We start from the raw sequence: 14,241 nt of genomic DNA, 5'->3' as shown, positions 1-14,241 counted from the left end.
CGGGGGGGCGGGGCCAGAGCGCGGAAGGGGGCGGAGACGGTTGAACGTAGAGCGACGGCGCGCGGGATCCTTCCGCCAAACGGGCCGAGCAAGTAGGCCCCGTGGCGGGAGCTGGAGTTGCAAAGTTGCACGCGGGAGTTGGGGATCCCGGGGCCAGTGCGGCTCTGTGTCCCGAGGGGGGCGGTCTCCGCCAGAGTCTGCTCATTGAGGCCAGAAGTCTGCAGACCTGGAGCCCTCCGTGGGAATTCAGAGTTTCTGGAATTTACCCTTTAAGATAATTAACCCGGGGAGGAGGTGGAGGAAGAAGAATAAAGAGAAGTAGGTTTGTTATAGGGCCGCCCCGATATGGAACGGGTTGCCTGGCTGTGGGTCCTCACCCGCAGTTTGGATCCACATTCGCTGGGACTTGGGGAAGGGAAGGGTGTATTTGGTGACTAATGAAGAGTATCTCCTCCAGTTAAATCAGAGAGGTTACAGTTATCTTCTGAGTAGTGGAACTGTGGATACTTTTATTTGCGCGTCTGTAACTTTTACATTTGGGAAAAAAATTTAATCCTCAAAAAAAAAAAAATCCATCCCCATATTTGCATTATTCTTCCTGAACTCGGTAAGTTGTATAATCGCCGGGACGGTCCCCGCTTCAGGTCTGAACGAGGGAGGCAGAGTGCGTGCAGCAGATAAAGAGAATTTGCAGATTTCGCGCGTTGGAGCTCGAGGCGGGAAGAGAAGAGCGAGTCTCAGAGGCAGGCAGTGCGAGCCGGGCCTGGATTCTGCAGACCCCTGGGGAGAAAGCCTTGGCTTCCAGCTTCCTTACGTGCCCCCCCAGGAGGCCCTCTCCCGGGCCCGCCGTTAGCTGGCTTTGGAGGTGCAGTCCGCGCTCAGCAAGCACATCTTCAGACCTTCTCATTTATCTGTTTTCTCTACACTTAGCAGAGCTTTTTCCCTCCCCTCCACCCCCAGGAATTTCGTTTCTCAAGGCAGCAGGATACACGAATTATCAACCTCAAAGGTCATCCCGATGATTGGGCCACCCGGGCATCCATCCTCGGAAGCATCTCCTCCCCGGGCCGGGGTGGCCGAGCAGCCCCGACTCCTTGCATGCGCCCCCTTGCTGCTTGCGCGGCTCCTGGGGGGCAAGGGTTGCGGAGGGAGGGCCTTGGGATGCAGGGCTCCCGTCGCTGGGCTCAGCTGCCCAGTCTACTCTGCTCAATCGCCAACCCCCTCTCCCGTGCCGTAGCTGTCTTTCCGCAGACACGTGAACGTTGTTTGTCAACCCCGTGGGTGACACTGGGAGTTGCTTCCCAGCGCTGTTGCACACAGTGCAGGGTCAGGGAGGATTTCGCCAGAGTCCATGAGACTTTGGGCTCCTCCGGGGCAGAGGGCACCATCACAAAGGCAATTAGAGCAGCACTATGAAAGACAGCGTTTCATTCAGCAGACAAATATTTAGGGAGCACCTACTCCGTGCCAGGCATTGTTCTAGGTGGGGAAGCAGGGGAGAGCATGACAGACAAGGCCCTTCTCTCATGCAGAGTCTGAGTAAGTCAGAAGACAATAAACAAAGAAAGAAAAATGTCAGTTTCTGATAAGTACAGTGGAGAGCCAGACACTGTGTCCATTTCCTTTAGGAGTGCCAAAACCTGTCTCACTGAATCCCCAGACAACCCCAGGACTTATATGCCATCCCTGTCACGCCTATTCTACAGATGAAGAAAGGGACACAGAGAGGTTAGTTTGTCTGCTGAAGGTCACACAACTAGCAGGTTATAGACCCAAGGCTGGAGCTCAGGACAGTGGGAACCTAAACCCTTGTTCATATTCCAGAAACCCCCATTGGAACCCCCAGCACCCAGCACAAAGCCTGGCACATAACAAATGTGGAGCCCAGAGAAAAGATCAATAAGTGTCTCCCCCACAGTAAGAGGGCCAGCGTTTCCCACATACAGGATAGCGGTGTGCTGCAATCTGTCGGTGTCATCAGAGACCGAGAAGGACTTTAGACTGGACTGGGGCCTGGGGAGGGCCTCTGTCCACGGTCTCCGCTGGGCAACTCCCCTCCAGAGTCCAGTTTTGCTGGCACACATCGAAGCGAACTAACTGGCTCCAAGCCTGAGAGAAGCCTGCCTTGCTGCAGAAATCAGCACACAGCTCTCAAAGGGAAGTACTGTTCTACTGTCCTTTCCTGACATTGTGAACATGAGTGTCCCCCCCCCGCTCCCCCCCCCCAAAAGACCAGCAGACACACATCTGCCAGAGGAGGTACTGTCTAGGAGACAGTTTACCTATCTGTGAAATGAGGAGAGTGGACGAAAAGGTACTTTTTTGAACTGACTTTCCTGGATCTACGGAGATTTCTTAAGGGGCGGCTGAAGATGTTGGGGAGCTGATAGGACTCTGGTCCCCAACTCTGCAAGTCAGTAAAAGCAGAACCAGAGGGCACAGTAAGCCTTCAAGCAACATCAACTATGGTTACTGTTATCTGTTCTGTATAATGAGCTGCCACCTATTATTTGAAGAGGGCCTGTGGCTAGCCAGTAATATTTCTAAGGATATTTTAGGTTTTGAGGAGAACCTAGTTTCTCAAGGGTCAAGGCTGAAAACATGAAAGATGAAGCCAGATGGATGGGGCTCTGGTGGATGGGGGAGCTTATGCTCTGCCTAAGGGGGTAGCTATTGCCTGGAACACACACCTGGGGCAATGGAGAAACTATGGGCTTCTATGGCCAGATCTCTGAGTTCTCAGAAGAACTTGGGCATATGAATTTTTATGTGAAATGTTCTAATTTTTGGATGTTAGTCACGAACTCAAATTCTCCTAAAACACCATGTGAGGCCAACAAAGTATATTTGGCCCCAGGTCAGCAATTAGTATTTCTGTTCTAGTAGATCGAGAATGAACCTGACCCCTTCTCTTCCCCCCATTTAATGAACATTAGGGTTATTGTTAAATGAGTCCAAGAAATGTTAATGAGGTTAGTCAGCCGGTATGAACCTGTCTGGATGGCCAGCGTCCTGGACAAAGTAGGGAACTCAGGAAAGAATAAGTGTGAAAGGCCTTTGACAAAGTCCACAGTTTTATTTCAGTGTCCTGTAATACTCCCAGCAGCCACCGGTGTTGTTTTTGATGAATGTTTATTGAGTCCTACTCTGGATGAGAACCTGGGGACACAGCAATGAGCAGAGAAAAATAGGTTGCAGCTTCCATGAACTATCCATTTCCATGGAGGAGACAGACAGGAACAGAGAAACCAATCAAAGAAGATACTTTCAGAGAGAGGTTAAGTATGGGAGAATTAGAAGGGGTCATGTGACCAGAGGAGAAGGACTGGGGAATTGACATGAGTCAAGATCTGAAGAACGAGAAAAAGAAGAACTACACAGAAGGGTGTTCCCAACAGAGGTAACAGTAAGTGCAAAGGCCCTGAGGCAGGAACAGCCTTCCAGTGTTGGAGGAATAGAAAGAAGGACAGAGTGGCCGGATCATAATGCGTTGGGCCAGATGTTAGGAGGGGAGCGTGAAGAAGTGCAGACCACGGGAAGACATTCAGATTTTATTCTAAGCCTCATGGGAAATCACTGGAAGGTTTTAAGCAGAGGAGTAACAGGATCTGTCTTGTTTTGAAATAGGTTTTTTCTTTTGAAATAATTTTAGATTCACTGAGAAATTACAAAGAGTTCCCACTAACCTTTCACCCTTTTCCCCTTAACATTAACCTCCCACAACCATGGCCATCCTCTTAATTTTTCAAGACACCGAAATCATTAAAAAAAAAAAATTAAGGCCGTACAGTATCACATAACATTATTGTTATCCAGAGCTGAACTTCTTCAAAATAATGATTTCATTTTTTAGAGCTCCTGTTGGTGTCTGTAAGGTGGGCAGGAATAGAAGCAGTGAGATCAGGGAGGGGCTGATGAAAACGCGGCTTCACTCTTCTCAGCCTCAGTGTTCTCACCTGCAAAATGGGGGTGTATCACCCATTTCAAAAGGCTCTTGTGAGGGTGGAGCATCCCTTGCCCTTGGTGGGACTGTGATGATGATGACAGTGGCGACTGTCATAGTGGTTAGCACTTACTGCATGCTTGCTGTGAGCCAGTCTCTGTGCTCATGGTCAGGGAGGACAGATTCTTCAGACTGTTCTTAGAAACTGTCTCAGAGAAGGGAGAGCAGTGGGGTCTTTCAAAAATCCCTTGATCCACAGTAAAAAAAAAAAAAAATCCACGGTGGACATTAAAAAAAAAATTAGCAGGCAACTATAAATCAGAGACATTTTGCAAGAATTGGGGAGGTAGAGGAATCAAAACAGGGGCAAGAAGAACACAAGGGACTATGGTAATGGTTCATTGGTGAATTGGTGGTGGGAATTTTATGGGGACTACACCTGAGAGGAGAAAGCATACAAGCATACATTGTACAAAAATGAACAATGATGAAATATATATATATATATATATATATATATAAATATTTAATGATTGAAAAAAAATCTCTTGATCCAACCTTGGTCCTGCTGGAGTCTGGTTGATGTCAGGGGATGTGTCTCTCTTTGAAATGACCCCAAATACACTTCCATCTGGACTTATCCAACAGAGGAATTCATATTGCCTTGCTAAGTAAATGTTTCTTAGTGTCACAAAATGACTCAGTCCATGGTGGAGGAAGCAGAGATCATCCCTGTATCTAGAGAGTAGATTGTGCTGTCATTGCAAGTGAAGTCTCGAAAAAGGAGGTTCACTTTAGAGCAAGGTCCCTCAACCTCCACGCTATATGAACCTTTGGGGCCTGATCAAAATGCGGGCTGTGTATGTCCTGTGTGTGTGGGTTGCTGAGCTCCCCACCCACCACATGCCAGTAGCACCCACTCCTTAATCATGACCTTTAAAAATGTCTCTAGACATTACCAAGTGTCTTCTGGGGAGTTAAAAATTACCTTTCTCGCCTCGTTGAGAACCACTGCTTTGGAGCACTTGGGGCCTGTGACAAGATGACTTTGGAATTACTTTGTTCTGTTACTCTTAACCCAGAGTAGCTTCTTTGACTACTAATACTGTCATTTATTCAGAATTTACCAAGTACCAGGCATTCACCTAACTTTATCTTCCAACTGTATTTCCACTTAATACATTAGGAAGGGCATTAGTCTCATTTTATAGATGGAGAAGGCAAGGCTCAGAGAGGCTAGGTTTTTGCTCAAAGACACACAGCTAAGAACTGACAGAGCCTGGATTTGAACCCAGATTTTTCTGACGTCAGAGCCTATGGTGAGCCTGAAGGCAGAAGTGATAGGAAATCATGCGGAGAAAAAAAGATTGTGTGAATGTGAAGGGTTATTCTACTGCTCAACAGAAGCAGCTGCATGGGGAGAACTTGGACTCACAGACTGGTAAAACTGAGTGCAGAGTCCACACATGACTCATTGTGTGATCTTACCAAGTCACTAAATTGACTTGGTAGGTGAACTGTGCACACAGTGTCCAGCCCTGCCTCTCCCTAAAATGCTCAGAGACACTTTGAGCAATGATGGTTTCAGAGGGGCTCATGCTGGGCGCTTTGCGAGTTCTTGCAATCTTCTGTTCTTATATTCTTCCTTGTAGTCTTGTCTTCTTGTTTAATTGCATGTTCTGGGGAGACACAAGCGCCTCCCACTCCTTTTTGAATTAAGATGAAATTCATGTAACATAAAAGTAGCCACTTGATGAAATGTAGTATATGTTAAAATTTTCATTTTTTATTGAAGTCACATTGCATGTTAATACATATTTTTCGGGTGTGTCTCATTGAGAATCAACACATGCGTGTACTACATTAAGTTCACAACTAAACATCCAGTAGTATCCTTCACAAACCCTTGTCCTCCTTTTCCTGATTTATTCACCTCTGCTATCCTCTGCTGATAACTGGTCTTTTAGTCAACATGTTTACTTTTGATTTATTTAGCTTATCTGTTTGTTTTCTCTATATACCACATAGGAGTGAACTCATATAGTGTTTGTCGTACGTTCACCTGAATTAAAATTTTTCTAACCCTGGTTGATGTTGAAATTTTTTTAATGAGCTATTTAAAACTGTGAGCGAAGTATAGGCTGGTGATAAAATGAACTATATAAAGCTTAGAGCAGAATTGTCCTCCCGAGTTAACAAATGTTAATATTTGGCCATATTTTACATTGACCTCTTTTTACGTGACAGAAGGAAATGAAATGTAGCTGAGACTCCTTTTTCTTTTTTTCATTTCCCCTCCCCAGTGGTAGCCAGCCTGGGATTGTGGGCTAGCTGATTATGTGTCCACCAGTTTACAACCTTATAAGCAAACTAACAATCAGCAAGGAAGAAAACAACAGCCTTAACCCCCAAGTGCAAATGGAATGCATTTTCATGAAGCCAGATTTATTCAATCTAAATGATAGTCTTTACTTCCGAGAGTAGGATTTTCTGATATAATTCATATTAAAATGTCCTTCCTAATATGAAATGGTGGCAATAGGAACAGACAGTTACTCTCTAAACGTGCCATTTAGCAAAAGAAGAAAAAAATCCTGGAATGGGAGGATGGAAAAACAACTCGCATATTTATGTGGTCATGGGGATGAAAGAAGTCAAGGACATGCATCAGCCCAGAGTCACTGAACTTATCAAACATGGGTACAGGCTAATATCAAATGAGCAAAGCCAGCTGGGAAAGTATTAGGGCTGTAAGTACTATTAACACAACACTGTAAAACAATATCTACCTACCTACCTACCCACCTACCTACCTATATTTAGTTATTTAGGGCAGTGTTTTTCAATGTTTTTGGGTTTCTAGTATGCTAAAGAAAGCTGTCTTATATCCCAACCCAGTTCATATACACACAGAGATGAAAGTTTTACCAGACAATGCTTACTCCACCTGCTATTTTCCGATGATTTTTCATCTGACCCTATCTTACTCTGTCCTATCCCATCCTGTCCTACCCCTATTTTTAAAATGCTGGTGGTGACCTTCTAAACTGATTTTACAATCTAGTAAAGGGTGGCACCTGGCAATTTGAAAACCACTAGTTAAGGAATATACACCCCATCGTAAAAATATAATGGCCCCCGAGAAAGGCATATACTTGCTAAAGTGCTCCCTGTGTGGTGACACATAAAGACACATTTATAAGGCACATTTATGAGACATCAAATTTCGGAGGAAAGGAGAAAGGAAGCGGTTGGGGAGGGGCCAAGAGGGTGCAATTTTTTTTCTAATGTTTAGTTTCCTAAATTGGAAGATGGTTGGTTGGGAGTTTAATATATAATATATAATTTTAAAAATCGACTAGATTGAGGTACAACTTACAGACTGTAAACACGCCCATGTTAAGTGCACAGTTCAATCAATTCGTTCTAGCCTGTGAGTAACCCTAGGAAACCACCACGATAGTAAGACTGAGAACATTCCCATCACACCAAAGAGTTTCTTTGTGCTCTTTTGAAGTCAATGTCCCTCCACCCCCAAAACCCCAATCCCAGGCCACCACTGACTTATTTTCTGCCATGATAGATTAGCTTGATCTCTTCTAGAGTTTTCGACAAATGGGACATGTGCTGGGCTCTCTTTGGGTGTGGGTTCTTTCCCTCAATCTTGTGCTTTTAAGATTCATACATGCTGTGTGTGTGAGCAGTCCAGCCCTTCTTATTTCTGCATAGTGTCCACGGTATGGAGAGATGAGAACATATTTTTCCATTTACCCATTGACAGGCCTTTAGGTTGTTTCTGGTTGGGGGTTATCTGTCATTTTTATACCTGAGATGGCTTATTAACAGCAAATATACAATTGAGGCAGTTTTAAGAAAAGAAAAAGGGAACCGCTAAAACAATCCCAGTATATTCTTGACATCCTCCTTCTGTTCCCCTTCATATTATTCTGGCCATTTTTTTCTGGTGTCAAACTCCCAAGTCAACACTCCCTCGCCAACATTCTGGAAAACCACCGGATGCTGCCCACAGCAAATGCTGATGATCAGCCCCTGGGCAGAGAAACCAGTGGTCCCCAGAGACCATGGTGGTTTCTGTGCTGACCTGGCCTTTTTCCCCAGGAAATATCGATCGCAATAAAGGGGCTGCTGGCTCAGCCTAGCCAGCCTTCTGCGGCTCTCTGCTGGTGTGGCCGGGGATGTCTGCCCCCAGCTCCCTTGCTAAGGATCTGAGGGATCCTTTGATCCCACACGTTGCTGGTTTCTAGAATAAGAGCTTTCCACCAGCCCTCCTACCTGCCCGGTCAATAGCTACCACCCAACTGGCTGAGACTATCCAGATTTGCATCCACCCTCCCACCCTCAACCAGGCCAAGCCAAGCCAAGCCAGGCTCCCAGGACCTGCCTTGGAGCAAATTGTCTTTTCTACCTAGGAGTGTTCAAACCTCATCTCATCCTCCTGAAGTTGGGGTAAAACTGCAGCCTTCGACTGGATTGGAAACCACAGCTGACCCCAGGCAAGGCCAGGAGGGCTGTGGGTGAACACGGAGCTATCAGGCACAGGCGGGCCTCCCTCTCCCATTTCCCTCCAGGGGCCCTCCCCTGCCACTTCCATCTGCTTGGCCAGTGCTTGCCTGCTACTTGGAGCCCCACCCCAGCTCTGCCCCTAGTGGCTGCGCCCTTTTGAGCCTCATTCTCACCATCTGTGAAATAGGTACAGTGAGTGGAACAGCAGGGAGAGGCTTAGTGTGGTGCCTGAAACATAAGGTGGCAGATTGTATTTTCTAAAATTGGCCATGACAGTCTTTCCAGCCCCACTGGTTCTTCCAGAACGTACCACTCCTTATGAAGAGTTGGCACCGAGGTTCCCTTCCCCTGAGTCTGGATGGCACCATGACCACAGTGGAAGTGACAATGTGACTGCCGAGGCTACCAGGTCTCAAGAGACACCATCCCATTTTCTCCTGACCGGAAATAAGTCAGAGAAACAAAAGTGCTGTATGTTCTTACTCTTCTGCCAAATCTGAAAAAGACTAACCCAGGGCTGGGGATTGGGGGGTGGGAGTGGGGGAAGCTAGGGATGAGGAGTGAGGAGATGCAGGACAAAAGTACCGACTCCCAGCTATAAGAGAAGTAACATCTGGGGATCTGGTGCCAGCACGGCGACTGTAGTTAACAACACCGTGTTCTGTACTTGAAAGGTGTTAAGGGAGTCCATCTAGAACACACAAAATCACAATCGCACTAGGGACGGAGGCGTTCACAGCCCTAACAGTGTTCATCATTTCCACATACACAAGTTCACCTTCCGTACACTCTCTGTCGATAAAGCTGGAAGGAGAAAGAGCGTATCTGGCCGGAGTGGAGGCCCAGCTGGTGGGTGTCAGGGAGGCCTCTGCAGCCACCGCCTGGCTCTCTCTTTCTCCTTTTTCTCTCATTCTTTCTCTGGCTTCTCAGAATCCTGCCTCAGTGCTGGGGTGAAGTGGAGGCTGCATGCAGAGGCCCGAGGGGGTGTTCTGGCCACAGCCCCTGGTGAGGTTCCAGTTATGGGCCAGTGTCAACCACCGGACACTCGAGGGGGGAGTTCTCAGATGACTCCAGCACCACAGGGACCCTTCCCCCCCCACCCAGCTGATGCCACACAGAGCCGGGGTGAGCTGTCTCCAGAGTCCCCCCAAATCACAGATTTGTAAGCGAGGGAAAAATGATTGTGATTGTTCTAAGCCACCAGGTTCAGGGTGCTTTGTTAAGTGGACATAGAAAACCAGAACCCAGAAGGTCACGGTGACCCTTGGAATATCACAACGGATGTGTCTTCCACTCATGCTCCACATTTCCCGCCCACCAGCAAACACAAACACACCCACGTCCAGGCCTCTTGTGTCCAAGCCGCCGTCACCTCCGGACTGACGACCAAGAAGACTGCCTCTCTCTGCTCCCGCCTGCCTGCTCTCGCTTCTGCAGGGGAAGGCAGGAGCTGGCTCTTAAGAGTAGAAATCTGATCAGGTCACTCTGCTCCGAAGCCTCAAAGGCTTCCTGTCACACTTAGAACAAAATCCAAATTCCTGACTGTGGCCTAAGAACAGGGGGTGCGATAAAATCACTCTCCAAGAAAAAAACAACAAAAACCCGTAATTATAGTGTTTGCCCCTTTTCATGGTGTAAATGTTCTCACTGTGGGCAGCCCCGGCTACCAGTGTAACGTCAAGGCTCTCAGGAGGGGAAACGCCCCCTCTGACACCAGGGCCTTCCCTGCCTGCCCTCTCCAGCCTCAGACCCCCGGCCCCACTGCCACTGCGGCCACTCCGGCTCCTTGCTGGGCCCCAGACCTCCCAGGCGTGCTCGTGTCTCTGGGTTATTACTTGGACAGAAATGCTCTTCCCTGAGCATGGCTGTCGCTCCCCACTGAGTCTCCTCTCTACAGTCACCCCGTCAGACAGACCTGCCAGGACCATCTAAAATAGGGTCCCCAGCCCGCCCTTCCTCCATGCTCCCGCCCCTTACCTTGCTCCATTTTTCTCTAGGTCCCTCTTACACCTGCCCTTGCTTTCCGTCTTTGTCTATGTTTTGCCTTTGTTTTGACAGGGATTTTTCTCTGCCTGGACCGCTGCTGCACTCCCAGGCTTGGCACATACAAGGTGCTCCAGAAAAGTTTGTCAATTTGAAGCTATTAATATTATAGTTGTCAGGTGTGGGCAATAGTGGTTGGGGTGGGATTCGACGAAAGGATCAGGGAAATGCTGAGCACGGCTCTCGGCTTGGGGGAGGTGTGCATCCGAACTTAGCTCTCATCCCCAGCCTGATGGAGGCCCGGGGGTGGTGAGGAGCAAGGGCTGTCTGTGGACATCCCCTGGGGCAGGGCAGGCCTCTGTCTGGCCCTCAGAGGGTCCATCACTGCAGGGCAAGAAGCAGCCCCTGGGCCAGTGTGGCTTCACTGCTTTGCAGTCTCAAGACACTCGAGTCTTGAGAGAACCTTTGTGTTGATGATTGGGGGCAAATAACTCTATTGACTTTATTTTCCTCAGTCCCAATTAGCTTCACAACTTCATCAAAGGAAAGCAAATAACTGAAAGAAATATCAGCTCCCTTCATCTCCCCCGCCCTTCTCTGGATTGTATTTGTTTGTTTTGTGGTCATGTTTAAACATAAGAACAAGTCAGGGATGGCTACTGAAATATTGATGGCAGGAATGATGATAGCTGAGATTTGCCTCCAGGAAACCCTTTGGCAAGTTGGGCTCTTTGGAAGCAGGTGTGGAGAAGGAGTTTGGGGGGCAAGATGGATGCACTACCTTGAAAATGTACAATGATTTATTTACTGTTCAGTGTAGAAAGGCAGGCTGTAGAGCAGCACATAAAATATAACCTGTTTGTATAAAATAAAAAGTACAACACTATTCGATGCCCTTGCTGAAGTGTAGCCTATTTCTGGAAGGATATGTGAGCACTGCCAAGAGAGGGAGCGAGGCTGAGTGGGGGGACTATCTCTATCCCCTTTGCCACCCTTCTGTGCTGTTTGAGTTTTCAAAGCTTTGGACACACTTCACTTACATAATAAAAATGTCTGGTTAAAATCTTGGCTGTGGGGGCCTCCCTGGTGGCACAAGGGGTTAAGACGCAACCTATGAAGCTGACCACAGCCTCTGCAGCATGAGTTCAATCCTCGGCCAGGGAGCTACCCACATGGCACAGCAGACCTCTCCTGACTTGCCCACTCCTCCCTTCAGCAGTGTATTTCAGTCAATCTGCCTATTCTGTTCCCCACTCTGTCTCTGGTGAATTCTCTCACTCCCTGCACCTCTGGCCTGTAACCCCATTCTTGTATGCATAAATAAATAAATCTTAAAAAAAAAATCTTGGCTGTGATTACTAGTGGCTATTAAAAAAAATGTTTACCAATTTGCTATTTATTTTTATTTATTTTTTAAAAAGATTTATTTATTTTTAAAGGATTTATTTTTATTTTTTATGCATAGAAAAGCGGGGGTGTAGGCCAGAGGTGTGGGAGGGTGAGAGGATTCTTACCAGAGACAGAGTGGGGAGCAGAACAGGTGGATCTACTGAAATACACTGCTGAGGGGAGCAGCAGGGAGACAGGAGTGGTCTGCTGTGCCATGTGGGTAGCTCCCTGGCTGGGGATCAAACTCATGCCACAGTGGCTGCAGATAGCTTCACAGTGCTGAGACTTCACCCCCTGTGCCACCAGGGAGGCCCCTGTGCTGTTTATTTTTAAGTAATGCAATCCATCTATGTGTTATGGGCTGAATTATGTCCTCCCCAGCCATGTGTTGAAGCCCTAACCCCCAGTCCTTCGATGTGGCTGTATTTGGACACAGGGACTTTAACGAGGCAATTAAGGTCAAATGAGGTCATCGGGGTGGCCTCATCCAACATGACTGAGAGGCGGCCTCAACCTTACTGAGAGGAAAGTGGGACATGGACATGCACAGAGGGACAATCGGGAGAAACAGCCATCTTACAAGTCGAAGGAGAGACGAGGGAAGAAACCAACCACCTGACACGTTGACCTTGGACTTCAGGCCTCCACTACTGTGAGAAAATTAATTTCTGTTGTTTGAACCCCCAGTCTGTGATACTTTGCTATGGCAGCCCTAACAAACTAATGCAAGCAAGTTAAGTATTTGGAAAATGTAGAAAGGTGAAAAAGATAAACTCATACCTAATTCCACCCCCACCCCCAAAACTCACAGGAAGATGTACCTCCGGATCAGAGTTCAAAACCTGAGCCTGGTCACTCACCATCCGCCTGACCCTCACTGGGGACACCCTCCTGGCTTATTGCCTTCAGAAAGTTGATAGAGATTTTGTACCCCAAGAGTCTGCTTCCTCCTGAACTGCATGGAATTTGAACTTTTCAGATTGCTGTGGGTTTTTTATTACAAGGAGATGCTTCTTTTATAAGGCAATAAAAACCCACACCAATGAATTTGAGTGTGGCATGATTTAGAATAGGGGTCCGGTCCGGGCTTCCCGGTGACACAGGGGTTAAAGTCAGCGCTATCAAGCTATCACCAGCCACTGCAGCACAAGTTCTATCCCTGGCCAGGGAGCTGACCCACATGGTGCAGCAGACCTCTCCTGTCTCCCCACTGTTCCCCTCATCAGTGTATTTCAGTAGATCTGCCAGTTCTGCTCCCCACTCTGTCGCTGGTGAATCCTCTCACATCTCCGCATACCCCAGCTCTTGTATGCATAAATAAATATATCTTTTTTTTTTAAAAATTGCCAGTTGATTGCCAGTTGATTATTTAATATGGACTAGCCCAGAGGTTATAAGGAGATGGCAAACATTATAAAGAAGTTTGGAATACACTGGCCTTTGGAATACCTGGCATTTTTAACTTTTAAATTACTGGTTTTTAATTTAATATTCTGATGAGTAGTACACCTTAGTCCATTTGGTATAACAAAAATACTGTAGACTAAGTGGCTTAAAAAATGACAGACATGGGGCCTCCCTGGTGACACAGGGGTTAAAGTTTCAGTGCAATCAAGCTATCACCAGCCACTGCTGCATGAGTTTGATCCTCAGCCAGGAGAAAGCCACATGGTGCAACAGACCTCTCCTTCTCACCCACGGCTCCCCTCAGCAGTGTATTTCAGTCAATCCACCTGTTCTGCCCCCCACTCTGTCTCTGGTGAATCATCCCCCCCACCTCCCCCCACACCTCTGGCCTACATCATAGTTCTTGTATGCATAAATAAAAATAAATCTTAAAAAAAATGACAAACATGTTTTCCTCACAGTGCTGGAGGCTGGAAAATTCAAGAGCAAGGTGTTGGCATTTTGGGAGCCTGGTGAGATTCTGCTTCCTGGTTCACGTTATAGATGGCCATCTCCTTTCTGTTTTCTCGCCTGGTAGGAGGGGTGGGGGAGTTCTGTGGGGTCTCATTTAAGAGCACTAATCCCATTTATGAACCCCAGTTTCTTTCTCTGTAAATTTGGATAACAGCAGCACCTGCTTCATGGGGAGTGGGGATAGATTCTCTGTGATTCGTGCAGAGGGCCAAGAATTTGTTTGGTAGCAGCAAGAGTTCAGTAGATGACAGTTGTCATGGTTACGATGCTGTCCTCAGAATGATCAAGGGGCCTTTGGTGCAATAGAACATCTGAGCAATGGACTTGGAACCAGAGGTTACAATGCAAATATTAGATCTTCTGTCAATTAGGACCGGAAACATTAAACTTATCAGCCTCAGTTTTTTTGCCCACCAAATGGGGGTAAGATTCAAATAAGGTTATATAGGTGATAGCCCCTACTCAGGACTACATGGGACTCT

This window comes from Talpa occidentalis, unplaced genomic scaffold (genome assembly GCF_014898055.3).
Source record: "Talpa occidentalis isolate TD23 unplaced genomic scaffold, MPIMG_talOcc4v2.1 talOcc4.14, whole genome shotgun sequence".
Taxonomy (NCBI): Eukaryota; Metazoa; Chordata; class Mammalia; order Eulipotyphla; family Talpidae; genus Talpa; species Talpa occidentalis.
This window is presented reverse-complemented; position numbering follows the sequence as displayed.